Genomic DNA, 18,380 nt, shown 5'->3' with positions numbered 1-18,380 from the left:
TCCAGAACTTTCTGTCACCGAAATTTTAGGAAAAAGTGTTTTTTTTGTCAACGTCTGAGGTTTGCAAAGGATTCTGGGTAACAGAAGCCGGTGAGAGCCCCACAAGTCACCCCATCCTGGATTCCCCCAGGTGTCTAGTTTTCAGAAATGCGCAGGTTTGGATGGTTTCCCTAGGTGGCGGCTGAACTTGAGACCATAATCCACAGCTAGGCACTTGCAACAAACAAATCTGTTTTCTGTGGGAAAATGTGATGTGTCCACGTTGTGTTTTGGGTCATTTTCTGTTGCATGCTCTAGGCCTACCCACAGAAGTGAGGTACAATTTTTATTGGGAGACTTGGGAGACCACTGGGTGGAAGGAAATGTGTGGCTCCTCTCAGATTCCAGAACTTTCTGTCACAGAAATATTAGGAAAAAGTGTTTTTTTGCCACATTCTGAGATTTGCAAAGCATTCTGGGTAACAGAACCTGGTGAGAGCCCAAAAAGTCACCCAATCTTGGATTCCTCTAGATGTCTAGTTTTAAAAAATGTGCAGGTTTGGTAGGTTTCCTTTGGTGTAGGCTGAGCTAAGTGCCAACACCCAAAGCTAGGCACTTTGCAAATAACACGTCTGTTTTCTTTGGGAAAATGTGATATGTCCACGTTGTGTTTTGGGGCATTTCCTGTCACAGGCACTAGGAGTACCCACAAAAGTGAGGTACAATTTTTATTGGGGGATTTGGAGGAACGCTGAGGGGAAGGAAATTTGTGGCTCCTCTCAGATTCCAGAACTTTCTGTCACTGAAATGTTAGGAAAAATAGTTTTTGGTAAAATTCTGAGGTTTGCAAAGGATTCTGGGTAACAGAACCTGGTGAGAGACCCACAAGTCACCCCATCTGAATTCCCCTAGGTATCTAGTTTTTAAAAATGAGCAGGTTTGATAGTTTTCCTTAGCTGCCAGCTGAACTAGAGGCCAAAATCCACAGCCGGGCACTGGCAAGAAGCAGGTCCGGTTTCTGTGGAAAAATGTGATGTGTCCATGTTGCGTTTTGAGGCATTTTCTGTCACGGATGCTAGGCCTACCCGCAGAAGTGAGGTACCATCTTTATCAGGAGTCTTGAGGAAACACTAGGTGAAAGGAAATTTGTGGCTCCTCTCAGATTCCAGAACTTTCTGTCACCGAAATGTGAGGAAATAGTGTTTTTTTGGCCAAAGTCTAAGATTTGCAAAGGATTCTAGGTATCAGAATCTGGTGAGAGCCCCACAAGTCACCCCATCTTGGATTAACCTAGGTGTCCAGTTTTAAAAAATGTGCAGGTTTGGTAGGTTTCCAAAGGTGTCGGCTGAACTAGAGGCCAAACTCCATAGCTAGGCACTTTGCAAATAACAGGTCTGTTTTGTTTGGGAAAATGTGATGTGTCCACGTTGTGTTTTGGGGCATTTCCTGTCATGAATGCTAGACTTACCCACAAAAGTGAGGTACTATTTTTATTGGGGGACTTGGAGGAATGCTGGGTGGAAGGAAATTTGTGGCTCCTCTCAGATTGCAGAACTTTCTGTCACCGAAATGTGACGAAAAAGTGTTTTTTTGGCCAAACTTTGAGGTTTGCAAAGGAGTCTGGGTAACAGAAACTGGTGAGAGCCCCACAAGTCACCCCATCCTGGATTACCCCAGGTGTTTAGTTTACAAAAATGCGCAGGTTTGGTAGGTTTCCCTAGGTGCTGGCTGAACTAGAGGCCAAAATCCACAGCTGGGCCCTTGCAATAAACAGGTCTGGTTTCTGTGGAAAAATGTAATGTGTCCATGTTGCGTTTTGGGGCATTTTCTGTCACGGGCACTAGGCCTACCCGCAGAAGTGAGGTAATATCTTTATCAGGAGTCTTGAAGAAACTCTGGGTGGAAGAAAATTTGTGGCTCCTCTCAGATTCCAGAACTTTCTGTCACCGAAATGTGTTGAAAAAGTGTTTTTTTTGGCCAAATTCTAAGATTTGCAAATGATTCTGGGTAACAGAACCTGGTGAGAGCCCCACAAGTCAAACCATCTTTGATTCCCCTAGGTGTCTTGTTTTAAAAAATGCATAGGTTTGGTAGGTTTGCCTAGGTGCCGGGTGAGCTAGATGCCAAACTCCACAGCTAGGAACTTGAAATAAACAGGTCTGTTTACAGTGGTAAAATGTGATGTGTCCACGATGTGTTTTAGGGCATTTTCTGTCATGGGCACTAGGCATACCCATACAAGTGAGGTACGATTGTTATTGGGAGATTTGGGGAAACAATGGGTGGATGGAAATGTGTGGCTCCTCCCAGATTCCAGAACTTTCTGTCACCGAAATATGAGGGAAAAGTGTTTTTTTGGCCAAATTCTGAGATTTGCAAAGGGTTTTGGGTGACAGAACCTGGTGAGAGCCCCACAAGTCACCCCATCTTGGATTCCTCTAGGTGTCTTGTTTTAAAAAATGTGCAGGTTTGGTAGGTTTCCCTAGGTACTGGCTGAGCTAGGGGCGATAATCCACAGCTAGGCACTTTGCAAAAAACAGGTCTGTTTTCTTTGGGGAAAACGCAATGTGTCCATGTTGTGTTTTGGGGCATTTCCTGTCGCGAGAGCTGGGTCTACCCACACAAGTGAGTTATCATTTTTATCAGGAGACTTGGGGAAATACTGGGTGGAAGGACATTTGTGGCTCCTCTCAGATTCTAGAACTTTTTGTCACCGAAATATGAGGAAAAAGTGTTTTTTGGCCAGATTTTGAGGTTTGCAAAGGATTCTGGGTAACAGAACCTAGTGCGAGCCCCACAAGTGACCCCATCTTGGATTCTCCTAGGTATCTAGTTTTCAAAAATGCACACCTTTGGTAGGTTTCCTCAGGTGCCGGCTGAGCTAGAGGTCAAAATTAACCGGCTAGATACTGTGCAAAAATCAGCTCTGTTTTCTTTGGTAAAATGTGATGTGTTTATATTGCGTTTTGGGGCATTTTCTGTCACAGGCGCTAGGCTTACCCGCAGAAGTGAGGTACCATCTTTATCAGGAGTCTTGAGGAAACTCTGGGTGGAAGAAAATTTGTGGCTCCTCTCAGATTCCAGAACTTTCTGTCACCGAAATGTGTTGAAAAAGTGTTTTTTTTGGCCAAATTCTAAGATTTGCAAATGATTCTGGGTAACAGAACCTGGTGAGAGCCCCACAGGTCAAACCATCTTTGATTCCCCTAGGTGTCTTGTTTTAAAAAATGCATAGGTTTGGTAGGTTTGCCTAGGTGCCGGGTGAGCTAGATGCCAAACTCCACAGCTATGAACTTGAAATAAACAGGCCTGTTTTCAGTGGTAAAATGTGATGTGTCCACGTTGTGTTTTGGGGCATTTTCTGTCACGGGCACTAGGCATACCCATACAAGTGAGGTACGATTGTTATCGGGAGATTTGGGGAAACAATGGGTGGATGGAAATGTGTGGCTCCTCTCAGATTCCAGAACTTTCTGTCACTGAAATATGAGGGAAAAGTGTTTTTTTGGCCAAATTCTGAGATTTGCAAAGGATTTTGGGTGACAAAACCTGGTGAGAGCCCCACAAGTCACCCCATCTTGGATTCCTCTAGGTGTCTTGTTTTAAAAAATGTGCAGGTTTGGTAGGTTTCCCTAGGTACTGGCTGAGCTAGGGGCCATAATCCACAGCTAGGCACTTTGCAAAAAACAGGTCTGTTTTCTTTGGGGAAAATGCAATGTGTCCACATTGTGTTTTGGGGCATTTCCTGTCACGAGAGCTGGGTCTACCCACACAAGTGAGTTACCATTTTTATCAGGAGACTTGGGGAAACGCTGGGTGGAAGGACATTTGTGGCTCCTCTCAGATTCTAGAACTTTTTGTCACCGAAATATGAGGAAAAAGTGTTTTTTGGCCAGATTTTGAGGTTTGCAAAGGATTCTGGGTAACAGAACCTAGTGCGAGCCCCACAAGTGACCTCATCTTGGATTCTCCTAGGTATCTAGTTTTCAAAAATGCACACCTTTGGTAGGTTTCCGCAGGTGCCGGCTGAGCTAGAGGTCAAAATCCACGGCTAGATACTGTGCAAAAATCAGCTCTGTTTTCTTTGGTAAAATGTGATGTGTTTATATTGCGTTTTGGGGCATTTTCTGTCACAGGCGCTAGGCTTACCCACACTAGTCAGGCACTATTTTTATCAGGAGCCTTGCGGGAACTCTGGGTGGAAGAAAATTTGTGGCTCCTCTCAGATTCCAGAACTTTCTGTCACCGAAATGTGTTGAAAAAGTGGTTTTTTTGGCCAAATTCTAAGATTTGCAAATGATTCTGGGTAACAGAACCTGGTGAGAGCCCCACAAGTCACCCCATCTTGGATTCCCCTAGGTGTCCAGTTTTCAAAAATGCATAGGTTTGGTAGGTTTGCCTAGGTGCCGGGTGAGCTAGATGCCAAACTCCACAGCTATGAACTTGAAATAAACAGGTCTGTTTTCAGTGGTAAAATGTGATGTGTCCACGTTGTGTTTTGGGGCATTTTCTGTCACGGGCACTAGGCATACCCATACAAGTGAGGTACGATTGTTATTGGGAGATTTGGGGAAACAATGGGTGGATGGAAATGTGTGGCTCCTCCCAGATTCCAGAACTTTCTGTCACCGAAATATGAGGGAAAAGTGTTTTTTTGGCCAAATTCTGAGATTTGCAAAGGGGTTTGGGTGACAGAACCTGGTGAGAGCCCCACAAGTCACCCCATCTTGGATTCCTCTAGGTGTCTTGTTTTAAAAAATGTGCAGGTTTGGTAGGTTTCCCTAGGTACTGGCTGAGCTAGGGGCGATAATCCACAGCTAGGCACTTTGCAAAAAACAGGTCTGTTTTCTTTGGGGAAAATGCAATGTGTCCACGTTGTGTTTTGGGGCATTTCCTGTCGCGAGAGCTGGGTCTACCCACACAAGTGAGTTATCATTTTTATCAGGAGACTTGGGGAAATGCTGGGTGTCAGGACATTTGTGGCTCCTCTCAGATTCTAGAACTTTTTGTCACCGAAATATGAGGAAAAAGTGTTTTTTGGCCAGATTTTGAGGTTTGCAAAGGATTCTGGGTAACAGAACCTAGTGCGAGCCCCACAAGTGACCTCATCTTGGATTCTCCTAGGTATCTAGTTTTCAAAAATGCACACCTTTGGTAGGTTTCCGCAGGTGCCGGCTGAGCTAGAGGTCAAAATCCACGGCTAGATACTGTGCAAAAATCAGCTCTGTTTTCTTTGGTAAAATGTGATGTGTTTATATTGCGTTTTGGGGCATTTTCTGTCACAGGCGCTAGGCTTACCCACACTAGTCAGGCACTATTTTTATCAGGAGCCTTGGGGGAACTCTGGGTGGAAGAAAATTTGTGGCTCCTCTCAGATTCCAGAACTTTCTGTCACCGAAATGTGTTGAAAAAGTGGTTTTTTTGGCCAAATTCTAAGATTTGCAAATGATTCTGGGTAACAGAACCTGGTGAGAGCCCCACAAGTCACCCCATCTTGGATTCCCCTAGGTGTCCAGTTTTCAAAAATGCATAGGTTTGGTAGGTTTGCCTAGGTGCCGGGTGAGCTAGATGCCAAACTCCACAGCTATGAACTTGAAATAAACAGGTCTGTTTTCAGTGGTAAAATGTGATGTGTCCACGTTGTGTTTTGGGGCATTTTCTGTCACGGGCACTAGGCATACCCATACAAGTGAGGTACGATTGTTATTGGGAGATTTGGGGAAACAATGGGTGGATGGAAATGTGTGGCTCCTCCCAGATTCCAGAACTTTCTGTCACCGAAATATGAGGGAAAAGTGTTTTTTTGGCCAAATTCTGAGATTTGCAAAGGGGTTTGGGTGACAGAACCTGGTGAGAGCCCCACAAGTCACCCCATCTTGGATTCCTCTAGGTGTCTTGTTTTAAAAAATGTGCAGGTTTGGTAGGTTTCCCTAGGTACTGGCTGAGCTAGGGGCGATAATCCACAGCTAGGCACTTTGCAAAAAACAGGTCTGTTTTCTTTGGGGAAAATGCAATGTGTCCACGTTGTGTTTTGGGGCATTTCCTGTCGCGAGAGCTGGGTCTACCCACACAAGTGAGTTATCATTTTTATCAGGAGACTTGGGGAAATGCTGGGTGTCAGGACATTTGTGGCTCCTCTCAGATTCTAGAACTTTTTGTCACCGAAATATGAGGAAAAAGTGTTTTTTGGCCAGATTTTGAGGTTTGCAAAGGATTCTGGGTAACAGAACCTAGTGCGAGCCCCACAAGTGACCCCATCTTGGATTCTCCTAGGTATCTAGTTTTCAAAAAGCACACCTTTGGTAGGTTTCCTCAGGTGCCGGCTGAGCTAGAGGTCAAAATTAACCGGCTAGATACTGTGCAAAAATCAGCTCTGTTTTCTTTGGTAAAATGTGATGTGTTTATATTGCGTTTTGGGGCATTTTCTGTCACAGGCGCTAGGCTTACCCGCAGAAGTGAGGTACCATCTTTATCAGGAGTCTTGAGGAAACTCTGGGTGGAAGAAAATTTGTTGCTCCTCTCAGATTCCAGAACTTTCTGTCACCGAAATGTGTTGAAAAAGTGTTTTTTTGGGCCAAATTCTAAGATTTGCAAATGATTCTGGGTAACAGAACCTGGTGAGAGCCCCATAGGTCAAACCATCTTTGATTCCCCTAGGTGTCTTGTTTTAAAAAATGCATAGGTTTGGTAGGTTTGCCTAGGTGCCGGGTGAGCTAGATGCCAAACTCCACAGCTATGAACTTGAAATAAACAGGCCTGTTTTCAGTGGTAAAATGTGATGTGTCCACGTTGTGTTTTGGGGCATTTTCTGTCACGGGCACTAGGCATACCCATACAAGTGAGGTACGATTGTTATCGGGAGATTTGGGGAAACAATGGGTGGATGGAAATGTGTGGCTCCTCTCAGATTCCAGAACTTTCTGTCACCGAAATATGAGCGAAAAGTGTTTTTTTGGCCAAATTCTGAGATTTGCAAAGGATTTTGGGTGACAAAACCTGGTGAGAGCCCCACAAGTCACCCCATCTTGGATTCCTCTAGGTGTCTTGTTTTAAAAAATGTGCAGGTTTGGTAGGTTTCCCTAGGTACTGGCTGAGCTAGGGGCCATAATCCACAGCTAGGCACTTTGCAAAAAACAGGTCTGTTTTCTTTGGGGAAAATGCAATGTGTCCACATTGTGTTTTGGGGCATTTCCTGTCGCGAGAGCTGGGTCTACCCACACAAGTGAGTTACCATTTTTATCAGGAGACTTGGGGAAACGCTGGGTGGAAGGACATTTGTGGCTCCTCTCAGATTCTAGAACTTTTTGTCACCGAAATATGAGGAAAAAGTGTTTTTTGGCCAGATTTTGAGGTTTGCAAAGGATTCTGGGTAACAGAACCTAGTGCGAGCCCCACAAGTGACCTCATCTTGGATTCTCCTAGGTATCTAGTTTTCAAAAATGCACACCTTTGGTAGATTTCCTCAGGTGCCGGCTGAGCTAGAGGTCAAAATCCACGGCTAGATACTGTGCAAAAATCAGCTCTGTTTTCTTTGGTAAAATGTGATGTGTTTATATTGCGTTTTGGGGCATTTTCTGTCACAGGCGCTAGGCTTACCCACACTAGTCAGGCACTATTTTTATCAGGAGCCTTGGGGGAACTCTGGGTGGAAGAAAATTTGTAGCTCCTCTCAGATTCCAGAACTTTCTGTCACCGAAATGTGTTGTAAAAGTGTTTTTTTTTTGGCCAAATTCTAAGATTTGCAAATGATTCTGGGTAACAGAACCTGGTGAGAGCCCCACAGGTAAACCCATCTTTGATTCCCCTAGGTGTCTTGTTTTAAAAAATGCATAGGTTTGGTAGGTTTGCCTAGGTGCCGGGTGAGCTAGATGCCAAACTCCACAGCTATGAACTTGAAATAAACAGGCCTGTTTTCAGTGGTAAAATGTGATGTGTCCACGTTGTGTTTTGGGGCATTTTCTGTCACGGGCACTAGGCATACCCATACAAGTGAGGTAGGATTGTTATCGGGAGATTTGGAGAAACAATGGGTGGATGGAAATGTGTGGCTCCTCTCAGATTCCAGAACGTTCTGTCACCGAAATATGAGGGAAAAGTGTTTTTTTGGCCAAATTCTGAGATTTGCAAAGGGGTTTGGGTGACAGAACCTGGTGAGAGCCCCACAAGTCACCCCATCTTGGATTCCTCTAGGTGTCTTGTTTTAAAAAATGTGCAGGTTTGGTAGGTTTCCCTAGGTACTGGCTGAGCTAGGGGCGATAATCCACAGCTAGGCACTTTGCAAAAAACAGGTCTGTTTTCTTTGGGGAAAATGCAATGTGTCCACGTTGTGTTTTGGGGCATTTCCTGTCGCGAGAGCTGGGTCTACCCACACAAGTGAGTTATCATTTTTATCAGGAGACTTGGGGAAATGCTGGGTGTCAGGACATTTGTGGCTCCTCTCAGATTCTAGAACTTTTTGTCACCGAAATATGAGGAAAAAGTGTTTTTTGGCCAGATTTTGAGGTTTGCAAAGGATTCTGGGTAACAGAACCTAGTGCGAGCCCCACAAGTGACCCCATCTTGGATTCTCCTAGGTATCTAGTTTTCAAAAAGCACACCTTTGGTAGGTTTCCTCAGGTGCCGGCTGAGCTAGAGGTCAAAATTAACCGTCTAGATACTGTGCAAAAATCAGCTCTGTTTTCTTTGGTAAAATGTGATGTGTTTATATTGCGTTTTGGGGCATTTTCTGTCACAGGCGCTAGGCTTACCCGCAGAAGTGAGGTACCATCTTTATCAGGAGTCTTGAGGAAACTCTGGGTGGAAGAAAATTTGTTGCTCCTCTCAGATTCCAGAACTTTCTGTCACCGAAATGTGTTGAAAAAGTGTTTTTTTGGGCCAAATTCTAAGATTTGCAAATGATTCTGGGTAACAGAACCTGGTGAGAGCCCCATAGGTCAAACCATCTTTGATTCCCCTAGGTGTCTTGTTTTAAAAAATGCATAGGTTTGGTAGGTTTGCCTAGGTGCCGGGTGAGCTAGATGCCAAACTCCACAGCTATGAACTTGAAATAAACAGGCCTGTTTTCAGTGGTAAAATGTGATGTGTCCACGTTGTGTTTTGGGGCATTTTCTGTCACGGGCACTAGGCATACCCATACAAGTGAGGTACGATTGTTATCGGGAGATTTGGGGAAACAATGGGTGGATGGAAATGTGTGGCTCCTCTCAGATTCCAGAACTTTCTGTCACCGAAATATGAGGGAAAAGTGTTTTTTTGGCCAAATTCTGAGATTTGCAAAGGATTTTGGGTGACAAAACCTGGTGAGAGCCCCACAAGTCACCCCATCTTGGATTCCTCTAGGTGTCTTGTTTTAAAAAATGTGCAGGTTTGGTAGGTTTCCCTAGGTACTGGCTGAGCTAGGGGCCATAATCCACAGCTAGGCACTTTGCAAAAAACAGGTCTGTTTTCTTTGGGGAAAATGCAATGTGTCCACATTGTGTTTTGGGGCATTTCCTGTCGCGAGAGCTGGGTCTACCCACACAAGTGAGTTACCATTTTTATCAGGAGACTTGGGGAAACGCTGGGTGGAAGGACATTTGTGGCTCCTCTCAGATTCTAGAACTTTTTGTCACCAAAATATGAGGAAAAAGTGTTTTTTGGCCAGATTTTGAGGTTTGCAAAGGATTCTGGGTAACAGAACCTAGTGCGAGCCCCACAAGTGACCTCATCTTGGATTCTCCTAGGTATCTAGTTTTCAAAAATGCACACCTTTGGTAGATTTCCTCAGGTGCCGGCTGAGCTAGAGGTCAAAATCCACGGCTAGATACTGTGCAAAAATCAGCTCTGTTTTCTTTGGTAAAATGTGATGTGTTTATATTGCGTTTTGGGGCATTTTCTGTCACAGGCGCTAGGCTTACCCACACTAGTCAGGCACTATTTTTATCAGGAGCCTTGGGGGAACTCTGGGTGGAAGAAAATTTGTGGCTCCTCTCAGATTCCAGAACTTTCTGTCACCGAAATGTGTTGTAAAAGTGTTTTTTTTTTGGCCAAATTCTAAGATTTGCAAATGATTCTGGGTAACAGAACCTGGTGAGAGCCCCACAGGTAAACCCATCGTTGATTCCCCTAGGTGTCTTGTTTTAAAAAATGCATAGGTTTGGTAGGTTTGCCTAGGTGCCGGGTGAGCTAGATGCCAAACTCCACAGCTATGAACTTGAAATAAACAGGCCTGTTTTCAGTGGTAAAATGTGATGTGTCCACGTTGTGTTTTGGGGCATTTTCTGTCACGGGCACTAGGCATACCCATACAAGTGAGGTAGGATTGTTATCGGGAGATTTGGAGAAACAATGGGTGGATGGAAATGTGTGGCTCCTCTCAGATTCCAGAACTTTCTGTCACCGAAATATGAGGGAAAAGTGTTTTTTTGGCCAAATTCTGAGATTTGCAAAGGATTTTGGGTGACAAAACCTGGTGAGAGCCCCACAAGTCACCCCATCTTGGATTCCTCTAGGTGTCTTGTTTTAAAAAATGTGCAGGTTTGGTAGGTTTCCCTAGGTACTGGCTGAGCTAGGGGCCATAATCCACAGCTAGGCACTTTGCAAAAAACAGGTCTGTTTTCTTTGGGGAAAATGCAATGTGTCCACGTTGTGTTTTGGGGCATTTCCTGTCGCGAGAGCTGGGTCTACCCACACAAGTGAGTTACCATTTTTATCAGGAGACTTGGGGAAACGCTGGGTGGAAGGACATTTGTGGCTCCTCTCAGATTCTAGAACTTTTTGTCACCGAAATATGAGGAAAAAGTGTTTTTTGGCCAGATTTTGAGGTTTGCAAAGGATTCTGGGTAACAGAACCTAGTGCGAGCCCCACAAGTGACCTCATCTTGGATTCTCCTAGGTATCTAGTTTTCAAAAATGCACACCTTTGGTAGGTTTCCTCAGGTGCCGGCTGAGCTAGAGGTCAAAATCCACGGCTAGATACTGTGCAAAAATCAGCTCTGTTTTCTTTGGTAAAATGTGATGTGTTTATATTGCGTTTTGGGGCATTTTCTGTCACAGGCGCTAGGCTTACCCACACTAGTCAGGCACTATTTTTATCAGGAGCCTTGGGGGAACTCTGGGTGGAAGAAAATTTGTGGCTCCTCTCAGATTCCAGAACTTTCTGTCACCGAAATGTGTTGAAAAAGTGGTTTTTTTGGCCAAATTCTAAGATTTGCAAATGATTCTGGGTAACAGAACCTGGTGAGAGCCCCACAAGTCACCCCATCTTGGATTCCCCTAGGTGTCCAGTTTTCAAAAATGCATAGGTTTGGTAGGTTTGCCTAGGTGCCGGGTGAGCTAGATGCCAAACTCCACAGCTAGGAACTTGAAATAAACAGGTCTGTTTTCGGTGGTAAAATGTGATGTGCCCACGTTGTGTTTTGGGGCATTTTCTGTCACGGGCACTAGGCATACCCATACAAGTGAGGTACGATTGTTATTGGGAGATTTGGGGAAACAATGGGTGGATGGAAATGTGTGGCTCCTCCCAGATTCCAGAACTTTCTGTCACCGAAATATGAGGGAAAAGTGTTTTTTTGGCCAAAATTCTGAGATTTGCAAAGGGTTTTGGGTGACAGAACCTGGTGAGAGCCCCACAAGTCACCCCATCTTGGATTCCTCTAGGTGTCTTGTTTTAAAAAATGTGCAGGTTTGGTAGGTTTCCCTAGGTACTGGCTGAGCTAGGGGCGATAATCCTCAGCTAGGCACTTTGCAAAAAACAGGTCTGTTTTCTTTGGGGAAAATGCAATGTGTCCACGTTGTGTTTTGGGGCATTTCCTGTCGCGAGAGCTGGGTCTACCCACACAAGTGAGTTATCATTTTTATCAGGAGACTTGGGGAAATGCTGGGTGGAAGGACATTTGTGGCTCCTCTCAGATTCTAGAACTTTTTGTCACCAAAATATGAGGAAAAAGTGTTTTTTGGCCAGATTTTGAGGTTTGCAAAGGATTCTGGGTAACAGAACCCAGTGCGAGCCCCACAAGTGACCCCATCTTGGATTCTCCTAGGTATCTAGTTTTCAAAAATGCACACCTTTGGTAGGTTTCCGCAGGTGCCGGCTGAGCTAGAGGTCAAAATTAACCGGCTAGATACTGTGCAAAAATCAGCTCTGTTTTCTTTGGTAAAATGTGATGTGTTTATATTGCGTTTTGGGGCATTTTCTGTCACAGGCGCTAGGCTTACCCGCAGAAGTGAGGTACCATCTTTATCAGGAGTCTTGAGGAAACTCTGGGTGGAAGAAAATTTGTGGCTCCTCTCAGATTCCAGAACTTTCTTTCACCGAAATGTGTTGAAAAAGTGTTTTTTTTGGCCAAATTCTAAGATTTACAAATGATTCTGGGTAACAGAACCTGGTGAGAGCCCCACAGGTCAAACCATCTTTGATTCCCGTAGGTGTCTTGTTTTAAAAAATGCATAGGTTTGGTAGGTTTGCCTACGTGCCGGGTGAGCTAGATGCCAAACTCCACAGCTATGAACTTGAAATAAACAGGCCTGTTTTCAGTGGTAAAATGTGATGTGTCCACGTTGTGTTTTGGGGCATTTTCTGTCACGGGCACTAGGCATACCCATACAAGTGAGGTACGATTGTTATCGGGAGATTTGGGGAAACAATGGGTGGATGGAAATGTGTGGCTCCTCTCAGATTCCAGAACTTTCTGTCACCGAAATATGAGGGAAAAGTGTTTTTTTGGCCAAATTCTGAGATTTGCAAAGGATTTTGGGTGACAAAACCTGGTGAGAGCCCCACAAGTCACCCCATCTTGGATTCCTCTAGGTGTCTTGTTTTAAAAAATGTGCAGGTTTGGTAGGTTTCCCTAGGTACTGGCTGAGCTAGGGGCCATAATCCACAGCTAGGCACTTTGCAAAAAACAGGTCTGTTTTCTTTGGGGAAAATGCAATGTGTCCACGTTGTGTTTTGGGGCATTTCCTGTCGCGAGAGCTGGGTCTACCCACACAAGTGAGTTACCATTTTTATCAGGAGACTTGGGGAAATGCTGGGTGGAAGGACATTTGTGGCTCCTCTCAGATTCTAGAACTTTTTGTCACCGAAATATGAGGAAAAAGTGTTTTTTGGCCAGATTTTGAGGTTTGCAAAGGATTCTGGGTAACAGAACCTAGTGCGAGCCCCACAAGTGACCTCATCTTGGATTCTCCTAGGTATCTAGTTTTCAAAAATGCACACCTTTGGTAGGTTGCTTCAGGTGCCGGCTGAGCTAGAGGTCAAAATCCACGGCTAGATACTGTGCAAAAATCAGCTCTGTTTTCTTCGGTAAAATGTGATGTGTTTATATTGCGTTTTGGGGCATTTTCTGTCACAGGCGCTAGGCTTACCCGCAGAAGTGAGGTACCATCTTTATCAGGAGTCTTGAGGAAACTCTGGGTGGAAGAAAATTTGTGGCTCCTCTCAGATTCCAGAACTTTCTGTCACCGAAATGTGTTGAAAAAGTGTTTTTTTTGGCCAAATTCTAAGATTTGCAAATGATTCTGGGTAACAGAACCTGGTGAGAGCCCCACAGGTCAAACCATCTTTGATTCCCCTAGGTGTCTTGTTTTAAAAAATGCATAGGTTTGGTAGGTTTGCCTATGTGCCGGGTGAGCTAGATGCCAAACTCCACAGCTATGAACTTGAAATAAACAGGCCTGTTTTCAGTGGTAAAATGTGATGTGTCCACGTTGTGTTTTGGGGCATTTTCTGTCACGGGCACTAGGCATACCCATACAAGTGAGGTACGATTGTTATCGGGAGATTTGGGGAAACAATGGGTGGATGGAAATGTGTGGCTCCTCTCAGATTCCAGAACTTTCTGTCACCGAAATATGAGGGAAAAGTGTTTTTTGGCCAAATTCTGAGATTTGCAAAGGATTTTGGGTGACAAAACCTGGTGAGAGCCCCACAAGTCACCCCATCTTGGATTCCTCTAGGTGTCTTGTTTTAAAAAATGTGCAGGTTGGGTAGGTTTCCCTAGGTGCTGGCTGAACTAGAGGCCAAAATCCACAGCTAGGCACTTTGCAATAAACAGGTCTTGTTTCTGTAGAAAAATGTGATGTGTCCATGTTGCGTTTTGGGGCATTTTCTGTCACAGGCGCTAGGCCTACCCACAGAAATGAGGAACCATCTTTATCAGGAGCCTTGGGGAAACGCTGGGTGGAAGGAAATTTGTGGCTCCTCTCAGATTGCAGAACTTTCTGTCACCGAAATGTGAGGAAAAATTGTTTTTTGGCCATATTCTGAGGTTTGGAAAGGATTCTGGTTAACAGATCCTGGTGAGAGCACCATAAGTCACCCCATCAGTTTTCAAAAATGTGCAGGTTTGGAAGGTTTCCCTTGGTGCCAGCTGAACTAGAGGCCAAAATCCATAGCTAGGCACTTGAAATAAACAGGTCTGTTTTCTATGGTCAATTGTGATGAGTCCACGTTGTGTTTTGGGGCATTTTCTGTCGCGGGCGCTAGGCCTACCCACACAAGTGAGGTACCATTGTTATCGGGAGACTTGGGGAAACAATGGGTGGATGGAAATTCGTGGCTCCTCTCAGATTCCAGAACTTTCTGTCACTGAAATGTGTGAACAAAGTGTGTTTTTGGCCAAATTTTGAGGTTTGCAAAGGATTCTGGGTAACAGAACCTGGTGAGAGACCCACAATTCAACCCATGTTAGATTTCCCTACGTATCTAGTTTTAAAAAACGCACAGGTGTGGTAGGTTTCCCTAGCTGGCAGCTCAACTAGATGCAAAAATCCACAGCTAGGCACGTTGCAAAAAACAGGTCTGTTTTCTGTGGAAAAATGTGATGTGTCCACATTGTGTTCTGTGGTGTTTTGTGTCACGGGCGCTAGGCCTACCCACACAAGTGAGGTACCATTTCTGTCGGGAGACTTACGGAAACGCTGGGTGGAAGGAAATCTGTGGCTCCTCTCAGATTCCAGAACTTTCTGTCACCGAAAGTTTAGGAAAAAGTGTATCTTGGCAAACTTCTGAGGTTTGCAAAAGATTCTGGGTAACAGAACCCGGTGAGAGCCCCACAAGTCACACCATCCTGGATTCCCACAGGTGTCTAGTTTTAAAAAATGTGCAGGTTTGGAAGGTTTCCCTAGGTGCTGGCTGAACTAGAGACCAAAATCCACAGCTAGGCACTTGCAATAAACAAATCTGTTTTCTGTGGGAAAATGTGATGTGTTCACATTGTGTTTTGGGTAATTTTCTGTCGCAGACACTAGGCGTACCCACAGAAGTGAGGTAATATTTTTATTGGGAGACTTAGGGGAACACTGGGTGGTAGGAAATTTGTGGCTCCTCTCAGATTCCAGAACTTTCTGTCACAGAAATATTAGGAAAAAGTGTTTTTTGCCAAATTCTGAGATTTGCAAAGGATTCTGGGTAACAGAATCTGGTGAGAGCCCCACAAGTCACCCCATCTTGGATTCGCCAAGGTGTCTAGTTTTTAAAAATGTACAGGTTTGGTAGTTTTCCCTAGGTGCCGGCTGAAATAGAGGCCAAAATCCATAGCTAGGCACTTGCAATAAACACGTTGTTTTCTTTGGTAAAATGTGATGTGTCCACGTTGTGTTTTTGGCCATTTTCTGTTGTGGGTGCTAGGCCTACCCACACAAGTGTGGTACCATTGTTATCGGGAGACTTGGAGAAACAATGGGTGGATGGAAAGTTGTGGCTCCTCTCAGATTCCAGAACTTTTTGTCACCAAAATATGAGAAAAAGTGTTTTTTTGGCCAAATTCTGAGATTTGCAAAGGATTCTGGGTACAGATCCTGGTATGAGCCCCACAAGTCACCCCATCTTGGATTCCTCTAGGTGTCTTATTTTAAAAAATGTGCAGGTTTGGTAGGTTTCCCTAGGTGCTGGCTGAGCTAGAGGCCATAATCCACATCTAGTCACTTTGCAAAAAACAGGTCTGTTTTCTTTGGGGAAAATGTGATGTGTCTGCGTTGAGTTTTGGGGCAATTCCTGACGCGAGAGCTGGGTCTACCCACACAAGTGAGGTACCATTTTTATTAGGAGACTTTGAGGAGCGCTGGGTGGAAGGAAATTCATGGCTCCTCTCAGATTCCAGAACTTTCTGTCACTAAAATGTTTGGAAAAAGTGTGTTTTGGGCCAAATGTTGAGGTTTGCAAAGGATTCTGGGTAACAGAACCTGGTGAGAGCCCCACAATTCATTCTCCCCATCTTGGATTACCCTTGGTATCTAGTTTTAACAAATGCACATGTTTGGTATGTTTCCTCAGGTGCCGGGTGAGATAGAGGTCAAAATCCACAGCTAGGTACTTTGCAAAAAAACAGCTCTGTTTTCTTTGGGAAAATGTGATGTGTTTATATTGTGTTTTGGGGCATTTCCTGTCACAGGCGCTAGGCTCACCCACACAAGTCAGGCAGTATTTTTGTTGGGGGACTTGGGGGAACTCTGGGTGTAAGGAAATTTGTGACTGCTCTCAGATTCCAGAACTTTCTGTCACCGAAATGTGATGAAAAAGTGTTATTTTCGCCAAATCTGAGGTTTGCGAAGGATTCGGGGTAACAGGACCTGGTGAGAGCCCCACAAGCCACCCCATCTTGGATTCCTCTCGAAGTCTAGTTTTAAAAAATGTGCAGGTTTGGTAGGTTTCCCTAGGTGCAGGCTAAGCTGAAGGCCAAAATCCACAGCTAGGCACTTTGCAAATAACAGCTCTGTTTTATTTGGGAAAAGTGATGTGTGCACGTTGTGTTTTGAGGCATTTCCTGTCACAGGAGCCAGGCGTACCAACAAAAGTGAGGTACTAGTTTTATTGGGGGACTTGGAGGAATGCTGGTTGGAAGGAAATTTGTGGCTCCTCTCAGATTACAGAACTTTCTGTCTCCGAAATGTGAGGAAAAAGTGTTTTTTGGCCATATTTTGAGGTTTGCAAAGGAGTCTGGATAACAGAACCTGGAGAAAGCCCCACAAGTCACCCCATCCTGGATTTCCCCAGGTGTCTAGTTTTAAAAAATGTGCAGTTTGGGTAGGATTCCCTAGGTGCTGGCCGAACTAGAGGACAAAATCCACAGCTGGGCACTTGCAATAAACAGGTCTTGTTTCTGTACAAAAATGGGATGTGTCCATGTTGTGTTTAGGGGCATTTTCTGTCACAGGCGCTAGGCCTACCCACAGAAGTGAGGAACCATCTTTATGAGGAGCGTTGGGGAAACGCTGGGTGAAAGGAAATTTGTGGCTCCTCTCAGATTTCAGAACTTTCTGTCACCGAAAGATGAGGAAAAATTGTTTTTTTGGCCATATTCTGAGGTTTGCAAAGGATTCTGGGTAACAGAGCCTAGTGAGAGCCCTATAAGTCACCCCATCAGTTTTCAAAAATGTGCAGGTTTGGTAGGTTTCCCTTGGTGCCAGCTGAACTAGAGGCCAAAATCCATAGCTAGGCAATTGAAATAAACAGGTCTGTTTTCTATGGTAAAATGTGATGAGTCCACGTTGTGTTTTGGGGCATTTTCTGTCACAGGCGCTAGGCCTACCCACACAAGTGAGATACCATTCTTGCCGGGAGACTTGTGGAAACAATGGGTGGATGGAAATTTGTGGCTCCTCTCAGATTCCAAAACGTTCTGTCACCGAAATATGAGGAAAAAGTGTTTTTTTGGCCAAATTCTGAGATTTGCAAAGGATTCTGGGTGACACAACCTGGTGAGGTGAGAGCCCCACAAGTCACCCCATCAAGGATTCCTCTAGGTGTCTTGTTTTTAAAAATGTGCATATTTGTTAGGTTTCCCTAGGTACTGGCTGAGCTAGAGGCCATAATCCACAGCTAGGCATGTTGCAAAAAACAGGTCTGTTTTCTGTGGGAAAATGTAATGTGTCCACATTGTGTTCTTGGGCATTTTATGTCGCCGTCGCTAGGCCTACCCACACAAGTGAGGTACCATTTTTATCAGGAGACTTGGGGAAACGCTGGGTGGAAGGAAATTTGTGGCTCCTCTTAGATTCCAGAACTTTCTGTCACCAAAATTTCTGGAAAAAGTGTTTTTTGGCTAAATTTTGAGGTTTGCAAAGGATTCTGGTAACAGAACCTGGTGAGAACCCCACAAGCCACCCCATCTTGAATTCCCCTAGGTATCTAGTTTTAAAAAATTTGCAGGTTTGGTAGGTTTCCCTAGCTGTCAGCTGAACTAGAGGCCGAAATCCACAGCTAGGCTTTTTGCAAAAAACAGGTCTGTTTTCTGTGGGAAAATGTGATGTGTCCATGTTGTGTTCTCGGGCATTTGCTGTTGCGGGCGCTAGGCCTACTCACACAAGTGAGGTATCATTTTTATCAGGAGACTTTGGAGAATGCTGGGTGATAGGAAATTCATGGCTCCTCTCAGATTCCACAAATTTCTGTCACCGAAATGTGTGGAAAAGGTGTGTTT

This window comes from Pleurodeles waltl, chromosome 7 (assembly GCF_031143425.1).
Source record: "Pleurodeles waltl isolate 20211129_DDA chromosome 7, aPleWal1.hap1.20221129, whole genome shotgun sequence".
NCBI classification, from domain to species: Eukaryota; Metazoa; Chordata; class Amphibia; order Caudata; family Salamandridae; genus Pleurodeles; species Pleurodeles waltl.
This window is presented reverse-complemented; position numbering follows the sequence as displayed.